Source organism: Podarcis pityusensis (genome assembly GCF_964106645.2).
Source record: "Podarcis pityusensis genome assembly, chromosome: 4".
Classification (NCBI taxonomy): Eukaryota; Metazoa; Chordata; class Lepidosauria; order Squamata; family Lacertidae; genus Podarcis; species Podarcis pityusensis.
In genome coordinates this window covers 6,121,983-6,132,337 of record NC_138027.1, presented here as the reverse complement: position 1 = coordinate 6,132,337, position 10,355 = coordinate 6,121,983, and the positions used below count along the sequence as shown (strand labels likewise).

At 47.2% G+C, this 10,355-nt stretch overlaps 2 protein-coding genes and 1 long non-coding RNA gene across 3 annotated transcripts in view; 2 read left to right on the top strand and 1 right to left on the bottom strand.

Moving 5' to 3' along the window:
• LOC308475075 (uncharacterized protein) overlaps positions 1–10,355 on the top strand; it is a 166,728-nt gene that overhangs the window by 86,899 nt on the left and 69,474 nt on the right. The window lies entirely within an intron of this gene.
• The window catches only part of LOC308475315 (uncharacterized protein), a 141,652-nt gene that overhangs the window by 113,555 nt on the left and 17,742 nt on the right, over positions 1–10,355 (top strand). The window lies entirely within an intron of this gene.
• LOC308475429 overlaps positions 7,119–10,355 on the bottom strand; it is a 59,162-nt gene continuing 55,925 nt past the window's right edge. The window contains exon 2 of the long non-coding RNA XR_013985183.1: positions 7,119–7,469. This is a non-coding gene — a long non-coding RNA (uncharacterized lncRNA). The remainder of the gene's footprint in view (positions 7,470–10,355) is intronic.

Here is a 10,355-nt window from a genome sequence, read left to right as displayed (position 1 = left end):
AACACACAGAGGAGAACAAATGAAAGACAAACACAAGGGGCAGGAAAAAACCTTTTCCCACTGCTGAACAATGCCACAGGTAGAGGATTTGAAATGCCAGAAGGGGAGCTGCTGGGAAATTGAACTACGGGCTCAAAATATTACAGGCAGAAAGCTGGAGGACGAGCAGGCCCAAGCTGTGCTGCACCCAAGAATGGGGGTGAAGGGAGAAGTAAAGAAACAGTGAAAGTTTTTCTTCCCGACGTTTCCGGTGCGGCTCTGAATTCCACCTGGCCCGGAATTGTCCAGTGGATCCACAGGATGTCTCCAAGGCCGTTTTCTGTGGCAACCAGGTAACAGGAGCTGCCAAGCATGGGAAGCCTCGCAAAGGTCCCAAGGGAACTGGCAGAGACATGTCGTCACAGCATCATTTGGCTGCTGCTATGGCAACAGGGAAAAACTGTGACCAGGGCCACAGGCTGAGCTGGGTGATTGACAGTGGGGTGTCACCACCTCATGCCATCGCCATCTAGTGGTTTTTTGTGGAACTGCAAGGCTGTGAAAACTGGAAGAAGTGTAACTCTTGCAGATTGTTCCAAGCGCCAACTAACTATGTCTGGGTCTGTTTATTGTTCTTTTTTACAGGCAGAGATTGAGGCCTATGTCGTTCCAGAGATGCAGTGCTGTTTGCTTTCTGTTTCCTCTCTTGTCCATGATGGGTTCAAAGTGTGTTTTGAAAATAATGTGTGTTCCATTTCCAGAGGTGGGCGACAACTGGTCAGTGTTGAGTGCAAAGACAGGCTGTTTGTGCTAGAAACGCCTATTGCAGGTAAAGGTCCCACTGAGGATGCACAAGCACAGTGTGGTAACGTTCCCATTCATGATGGGTGCCATCATGGCGTTTGGCACCAGAGAATGTCACATATCAACTGGGGGTACGTGAAGATGGTCCCAGGGTGCACTGAGGGGTGCAAGATGAAGGCATGTGACAAATACCTGGAATCAAGGGTGCCTTCAAGAAAGCCAAGGTTCAGACATGCTCTTATCCTAGGTCTGACAGGGTAACCACAAAACCTTTTGAGCTAGTCCATGCAGACCTTTGGGGCCCTATGCCAGTTGCCAGTCTGGGTGGGGCCAAATTTGTGCTATCTCTGGTGGATGATTATTCCAGAAATGGGTGGCTTTTCTCTCTGAAGCACAAGGGAGAGGCCGCTGCTTTGGTGAATAACTGGATAACGGCAGTAGAACTACAGTTCTCACTGCGGGTCAAGAGCTTTCAATCAGTTCGCAGTGGAGAGTTCACCAGGTCTGCGTTGCAGAACTTCTTCTGCCAGAAAGGCATACGCCACAGGTTGACTGTAGCAAATTCTCCTCAGGAGAATGGAGTTGCAGAATGCAGGTAGAGAATGCTGCAGAAGGCAACCGAAGCCATGCTCTTTGACACAGGGTTGCCCCAGCAGTTTTGGGTGGAAGCGTGGAAATCTGCGTCCTTCACTCTGAACCTTTCTTACAGTTCTGTAGTAGGGGACACGCCCTATTTTCTGCTGCACGGCAAGAAGCCCAAGGTGCATTTCTTCTTCTTTTCCTACAATCCCTAACAATAATGCTTCAGGCTTTTTTACAAAAGTTAATTGGAACATTTTCTTCAACTCATTGTATATCATTTCCCAGAATTTTTTAATTTTCTTACAATCCCACCACATATGGTAAAAAGTCCCTTCTTTTTCCTTACATTTCCAACATAGATTTGAGCCGGTTTTATACATTCTTCCTAACTGCACTGGTGATATATACCATCTATACATCATTTTCATGTAATTTTCTGTCAGCGAAGAGCAGTCTTTAAATTTTAAATCAGTTTTCCACAATCTTTCCCAATCTTCAAACATTAAATAATGACCTATATCTTGTGCCCATTTAATCATGACTGATTTCACCTCTTCATCTTTTGTTTCCCATTCTAGCAGAATACTATATGCACCTTTCAGCAACTTCCCTTTCCCTTCTACGACTTCCTTTTGAAATCTAGATGTCGTGTAGCTAAATCCTTTCTTATTGTCTTCTTTGTATATTTCATGTTGTTGCCAATAGCGTAACCAACTGTGAAAGTGGTTTTTATTTCCTCGTAATCTCTTCGTTTCCATTTTCCTTCTTGATCCTTTAACAAGTCAGCATACGTAAGCCACTTTCCTTTCTTTCCAAGTGGTTTGAGCAGTAAAACTTCATGTGGTGAAAGCCACCAGGGGGTCTTCTGTTCTAACAAATCTTTATACAGTGGTACCTCGGGTTACATACGCTTCACATTACACACTCCGCTAACTTCAGGTTAATAATAATAATAATAATAATAATAAATTTTATTTATATCCCGCCCTCCCCAGCCAAAGCCAGGCTCAGGGCGGCTAACAACAAACAAATAATCAAACAATCAAATAATCCAACATTCTAAAACATTTCATTATAAAAATTAATTAAAATCAAATTAATGGCAACCGTTAAGCAAAGTTCTGTGCAGGTTGCCAGAGGAGGGAGTCAGGCTGGGCCCTGACCAAAGGCCTGGTGGAACAACTCTGTCTTGCAGGCCTTGCGGAAAGATGTCAGGTCCCGCAGGGCCCTAGTCTCTTGTGACAGAGCGTTCCACCAGATTGGAGCCGCAGCCGAGAAAGCCCTGGCTTTAGTTGAGGCCAGCCTAACCTCTCTGAGGCCTGGGACCTTCAGGATGTTTTTATTTGCAGACCGTAGGTTCCTCTGTGGGGCATACCAGGAGAGGCGGTCCCGTAGGTACGAGGGTCCTAGGCCGTATAGGGCTTTAAAGGTTAAAACCAGCACCTTAAACCTGATCCTGTACTCCACCGGGAGCCAGTGCAGCTGGTATAGTACCAGATGAATGTGATCTCGCAGCGAAGACCCCATAAGGAGTCTCGCCACGGCATTCTGCACCCGCTGGAGTTTCTGGGTCAGTCTCAAGGGCAGCCCCACGTAGAGCGAGTTACAATAATCCAGTCTGGAGGTGACCGTCGCGTGGATCACAGTGGCTAGGTCAGGGCGAGAGAGATAAGGGGCCAACTGCTTAGCTTGGCGGAGATGAAAAAATGCTGCCTTTGTTATAGCTGTAATCTGCGCCTCCATAGAGAGGGAGGTATCGAAGATTACACCCAAACTCTTAACGGACGGTGCTGGCACTAATTGCACCCCCGCAAGAGATGGGAGTTGCCCCCCCAATCCCATATCGTCCCGTCCCAGCCAGAGGACCTCTGTCTTCGAAGGATTTAACTTCAACCGGCTTCCACGTAACCATCCAGCCACAGCTTCCAAACATCTGGTCAGTATGTCTGGGGCCGAGTCAGGATGGCCATCCATCAACAGATAGAGTTGGGTGTCATCGGCATACTGATGGCAACCCAGCCCAAAACTCCGGACAAGCTGGGCGAGGGAGCGCATAAAGATGTTAAAAAGCATCGGGGAGAGTATCGCACCCTGAGGCACTCCACACACCAAGGAGTGGCGGGATGACAATCCCCCCCCCCAAGCGCCACCTTCTGTCCCCGACCAGAGAGAAACGAGCGCAGCCATTGAAGGACTGTGCCCTGGATCCCTACGTCGGCAAGGCGGTGGTCCAGGAGTTCGTGATCAACCATGTCGAAGGCTGCTGACAGGTCTAGAAGAATCAGCAGCCCCGACCCGCCTCTATCCAGCTGCCTGCGGAGATCATCTGTTAGGGCGACCAGAGCCGTCTCGGTCCCATGACCAGCACGGAAGCCAGACTGGAATGGATCCAGAGCCGATGTTTCATCCAGAAACCTACCAAGCTGTTCAGCAACTGCTCTCTCAATCACCTTACCCAGGAATGGAAGATTCGAAACCGGGCGGTAATTGGATAGATCTAAGGGATCTAATGATGTTTTCTTTAAGAGCGGGCGCACCACTGCCTCCTTCAATTCCCCTGGAAATATCCCGGTGCCAAGGGACAAATTGATGATATCCCCCAGGGGGGCCCGCACCTCATCTGGACACGCTCTAATCAGCCAAGACGGGCACAGGTCAAGAGGACAGGTGGTGGGCTTTCCAGCTCGGAGGAGTCTGTCCACATCGGCTGGGGATATCCGATCAAAGTGGTCCAATACTGGACCCGAGGACAGTCGAGGGGCCTCCAGTTCCTTTATTGTATCCAAATTGGCAGGGAGGTCATGGCGGAGCAACAGGACCTTCTCCGCAAAAAAGCTCACAAATGCCTCACAGCTGTGTGTCAGATTGTTATTTAAATTTGGCTGTCCTTCAAGGGACGTTAAAGACCTAATTATACTAAATAATTGCGCCGGGCGAGAGCTAGCGGATGCAATGGAGGCTGAGAAGTAAGACTTCTTAGCGGCCTTCACCGCCATCTCATAGGTTTTCATAAAAACCCTATAAGATGTTCTTGAGGCTCCGTCATGGGCACCCCGCCATACTCGCTCTAGCCGTCTGAGGTCCCGCTTCATTTTCCGAAGCTCCTCGGTAAACCAGGGAGCCCGGTTTCTGCGGAGTCGCAGAGGGCGCTTAGGTGCGATCTCATCTATGGCTGCCAGGAGCTGGGTATTCCAGCCCTCAACAAGCTCAGTCAATGAGTCGCCAGGGGGAGCAAGGTCCCGCAAGGCTTGACGGAATCTATCAGGGTCCATCAGCCTCTGCAGGCGAACCCAAATCGGCTCGCCACCTAAGCAGGGTGGGGGTGGAAAGTCAATCCTGGCTTTCAGAGCGTAGTGATCAGACCATGGCACCTTAATTGAAGGAGACATGATCACATCTATACCTACGCCAAAGATCAAATCCAGCGTGTGGCCTGCTTGATGTGTGGGGCCTGAAACAAACTGGGAGAGCCCTAGTGTTGCCATGGAAGACACCAGGTCCAGAGCCTGTGAGGAGGGAGTGGCATCAGCATGGATGTTGAAGTCCCCCAATACCAATAGGTTAGGGAACTCCAAGGCCCAGCCGGCCACCGCCTCCAGCAGGCCTGACAGGGTGGCTGCTGGTGCGCTAGGGATAAGAACAGAAATGGGGCTCCGGTGGTGCAGCGGCAGCAGGAGGCCCCATTAGCTAAAGTGGTGCTTCAGGTTAAGAACAGTTTCAGGTTAAGAACAGAGCTCCGGAATAAATTAAGTACTTAACCTGGGGTACCACTCTATCTCTCCCATATGCTCATTAGTAATTTCCCAATTATATGGTTATAAAAACTTTTATGTACCTTCCCTTTCCCATGCCATAAATATGCGTGCCTGCCAAATCTGTTGTCATGTCCTTCCAATTCTAATGCTTCTTGCTTTTCCAAGTTCACCCAGTTCCTAATCCATACCAGGCATGCAGCTTCATAATATAATGAAAGATCTGTGAGGGCAAAACCAGCTCTATCTTTTATGTCTGTAAGTATCTTGTGTTTTATCCTTGGCCTTTTGCCCCGCCCCTCTTCCCCGATAAACTTGGAAATTTCTTTCTGCCACTTTTTGAAACATTCATCTTTCACAATTACTGGGACTGATTGAAAGAGGAATAGCATTTTTGGCAGAACATTCATTTTAACCACTTTAATTGATCTAATCTAAATACTGGCCTATGCAATAGCCTGATCTATTTGAAAGCTTAAAATGCATGAAAATCCTCCATTAGGGTGTAGGCAATAAAACACTATACATTGAACAGAAAAGCAATTATACACAAAAATTGGGTCCCCCCTTTGTGGAAATAACATACTGTCAGACACATGTTAGCATTCCTACATAATATCACACAATACACCACATACTAATTAAATATCAGTTGCCTATCTTGAGGCAATTGTGATCTTTTACATATCTTTTCAATCCTGGGGCACAGTCTTGAGGTTTAAAAGGTGAGAGAATGTGCTTGCAATTCAACTTTCCTCCCTTTGTCATCCCCCCTTGTCAGTCTATATCCTTTGGAAATAGAGAGCTGTGGCCACTCTGGTGTCTTTTGTTATTGTTGTTGTTGTTGCAGGTAATAAATAGTCTTGTGGTGGTGAGGTCTGCGTTGACATCTGTAGAAGGGATATCCTGTAAGCGGGGGGGGGGGGGGGGCAGGACTTTTGGGACTTAAAGACACAGTTATAAAGGGAAGAGGTAAAAGCCAAAAAGGGGAGAATCTCCTTGAGTTTTCTTGGGAAGCTGCAAGCATTTTATTCAGTTCACTATTATTATCTTAGAGAGTTAAGCATTTTATTCATTTCAATATTATGATCACATTTCCATATACCGGTATTTACTACTGTTATTATATGCTAAAAATACAAAAAAAGTAAAAATATAAAAAGAAAACAAAAGTAAGAAAGACAGATTACCAGTTAAACATTTTTTCCCAGATAAAAAATAAATGGACAAAGATAGCAGATTTTTAAAAAAGTTATTAAATATTGAATAATACAAAGATATTATCAAAACCACACAGATTGTTACTGGACTGGAACCTTAAGGACTAGGAGGTGAAGGAGGTGATGGTGAAATGGGCACATGATTGTGGCTATCCAATCAAGATGAAAAATGGGGGAAATTATGAAAAAAGACTTAAAATTCCCCACATGCTATCAGATTTTTAGATGGTACCTGGCCCCATCCAAATCAGTCAAAATAAATAAATATCAGCAATAAGTGTTGGAGATGCAGACAAAATGAAAGAAACCTTATTCCACAAGTGATGGACATGTCTCAAAGGGAAAATAAAGTAAAATAAAGTAAAATAAAATAAATGCTATTTATTTTAAAGAAAACCAAAGCTTTCCTATTTGATATTCTAACAATAAGCATACCAAATGAAAATAAAAGAGTGTTTCTTTACACGACAACAGCGGCTAGTATGTTAATAGCAAAATACTGGAAAATGAGTTAATATCAACAAAAGATGAGTGGCGATTAAAGTTGTGCTAGTACCTTGAAATGGCCACAATGTCAGAACTTCCAAGAGACTGAGATCTACTCCCAGTAATAAAAATCCTGCCAGTGATCTACCCATTGTCTTTGCCCAGAGTTCTTGAGCTTTTCTCAGGGAGCAGTGACCAGAGTGGTGGATCGACCACTAGATCATTTAACAAATTAAAATTATATAAACAATCGTGCTATAAAAGTACATGCTATATATGAAGTATCAAGATAATAGAACTTTTAACACAGTGGTTTCTTCCGTGAACAACAAGTCTTACAATGTATATAGACAGGCGCAGCATTGATTTTAGCTACAGGTGACAGAAATCTGCAGCTGTAAGGTTTTCTTCTTAAAGTGACCCCTTTAAAACAACAAATGTAAAACAAAGTTTATCCATACACTGGTTTGTTAATTTGTCAAAATATGTTGAATTATGACATTATATTCATTTATATTACTTAGAATATGTACAACGGATGGAGCCCATGAGAGAGAAACAAGACATTATTCCAGAAATCCTTGTCAACACTGTGGAAATGTAGTAGGCTCCAATTTGGACTTTATGAACGTATGTGGAACAGAAACTAGCAGACATTTGGTCTTTATGAATGAACTTTTTTTGGGACTTCTGTCTATATTATTGCACTTTATGTGTTGTTTATGTGCAAGATAAACCTTTGATATTGTGATCAGAATATATAGAAGAGTATTGTTTATGTGAATGCACAGCCGGATACGTCTTGTGTGTTTGTACATTCAAGGAACAGCGTTCCTGACCCAGATTTTCACAGGAAGTCCCTCAGATGATTCCCCTTTCAAACAGGATACGTGAACCTAGGCCAGTAGGGTCCTCCTCTCTGGCAGACGGAGAACCTCTTCCTCAAATCCCCTCCCTCCCCCACTTCCCCATGGGGGTCCCCCACACCACCCATCACTCACCAGGATGGCTTTGGCCATCTCCTGCTTGGAGCACTTCAGGGTTCGGAGCCCCCTGAGCTGAGCTGCCTGGCAGTTGTGAATCACCTCCAGCTGATCTTCCTCCAGCAGCTGAAAGGCAAAAGTCAGTTCCTCATGAAGGGAGGGCTTCTCCACAGAAGTGCAGATTGGGGGGCAAGGAGGGCAGGTCTGAGTCCCTGCTCTGGTTCTCTCCAATACTCACCCCTGAGGGAGGGATGTGCAGCTGCAGCACATCTGCAAAGAGAAGGACATGGGGACAGGTGAGTCCGTCCCTGAGCACCTGGCAAGGCTATTCCAAGAGTTTTCTCCTGGATTCCAAGCCCTACTGCAGGGGAGGAGGGACTCCCCAGGCCTTGGGGGCACATCCTGGCCTCCTTCAACCAGAATATTGCTCCCCAGGCCAGGGGTAGGAAAGCTAAGGCCTAGGGGCCGGATGCGGCCCAATCATCTTCTCAATCCGGCCCGCGGATAATTCGGGAATCAGGATGCTTTTATATGAGTAGAATTTGTCCTTTTATTTAAAATGCCTCTCTGGGTTATTTGTGGGGTATAGGAATTCGTTTATCCTCCCCAAAAAATATACCGTATTTTGCGCCCTATAGGACGCACCGGCCCATAGGACGCACCTAGTTTTCAGGGGGGGGGAATCAAGGGGAAAAAAATGATTTCCCCCCCGCAGCTCTGGGAGCAGCAGACAGGCTGCACGCAGCCTGTGCGCTACTCCAAGACCACCTTCCTGCTTTTGCGGGAGGTGGTGGAATTCCCCCACCTCCCTCAAAAGCCCACAGGAGCCGCGTGCGACTCCTGCGGGCTTTTCGACCAGGAGGGAGAAGGGACTGAAACGGCCAGTCAGTCCCTTCTCCCTCCTTGGGAAAAAGCCCCGAAGAGCGGCGCGCTCTTTAAAGGCTGTGCGGCTCCTACGGGCTTTTCTACGAGGTGGGGGAATTCCCCCACCTCCTGGAAAAGCCAGCAAAGCCGCGCAGCCCCTTTAAAGAGCGCACGGCTTTTGCCTGTTTTTACGGGAGGTGGGGGAATTCCCCCATCTGCCACAAAAGCCCACAGGAGCGAGAAGGGACCGACTCCGCCAGTCAGTCCCTTCTCCCTCCTTGGGGAAAAGCCTGCTTTCCCCCACCGCCAGCCTCCAAGCCGGGTTGGAGAGTAGCAGGAAGGCGTCGCGCGCCTTCCCGCTGCCCCCCATCCTCTGGGGCTGGCGATGGGGGAAGCGCTGCTTTCCCCCACCGCCAGCCTCCAAGCCGGGTTGGAGAGTAGCGGGAAGGCGTCGTGCACCTTCCCGCTGCCCCCCATCCTCTGGGGCTGGCGATGGGGGAAGCACTGCTTTCCCCCACCGCCAGCCTCAAAGAGCAGACTCTCCTGGCTTCAGCAGAAGCAATGCGAAGCCTCTGGAGCGCAGGCTTCGGAGGCTTCGCGTTGCTATCGCTGAAGCCAAGGAGCCTGCATTCGCCCCATAAGACGCACACACATTTCCCCTTCATTTTTGGAGGGGGAAAAGTGCATCTTATAGGGCGAAAAATACGGTAGTCTGGCCCCCTACATGGTCTGAGGGACAGTGGACCGGCCCACGGCTGAAAAAGGTTGCTGACCCCTGCCCCAAGCTAACAAGATGGTCAATATCCAGTTCCACTCCACCCTTTTAAAATTTAAATATCAAAACAGATCCCAACTTTCAGAGCATGTAAACCACATGAGTGGAAAGACCGCACAAAAATAGGACTATACTTCCTTCTCCCACCTTTAAAGTAAACCTCTATGTAACGAAACCGAATTGATCCAAGTCTGCCTTCCTCCGCCAACCTCAATTTCGCTCTTCAAGCCAAAAGACAACACTTCCCCGTCCCCGGGCGAAACCCCCTGGCCTTCCATTGGTAGAGCCGCCACCAAGCCTGTGGCATTTACCTCACAGGGACTGACTGAGCGGGCGGCAAAACGCTTTCAGCCTTGGACACTTGGCGGGTTCTGAAATGGCCGTGCAGGACATAGTTTGAGGACCCCTGGTCCACACTGACTGGGACATTCTGCATGCCAAGCAGATGCTCTAGGGCTCCCCATATTTCACTAGCCTTTCAACGTTATGCTATTAGCAACCGTGGAGATTCCACCTGCCTCTTTTGAAAGGAGAAAACTCACCTGATCAATTTAATCTAATAATAATAATAATAATAATAATAATAAATTTATACCCCGCCCATCTGGCTGGGTTTCCCCAGCCACTCTAGGCAGCTTCCAACAAAATATCAAAATACAATAGTCCATCCAATATTAAAAGTTTCCCAAAACATAATAACAGCAACCATCCATCTTCAGCTCTAGGGCTCCCCATATTTCACTAGCCTTTCAACTTTATGCTATTAGCAACCATGGAGATTCCACCTGCCTCTTTCGAAAGGAGAACACTCACCTGATCAATTTCAATAATAATAATAATAATAATAATAATTTATACGCTGCCCATCTGGTTGGGTTTCCCCAGCCACTCTGGGCGACATCCAACAAAA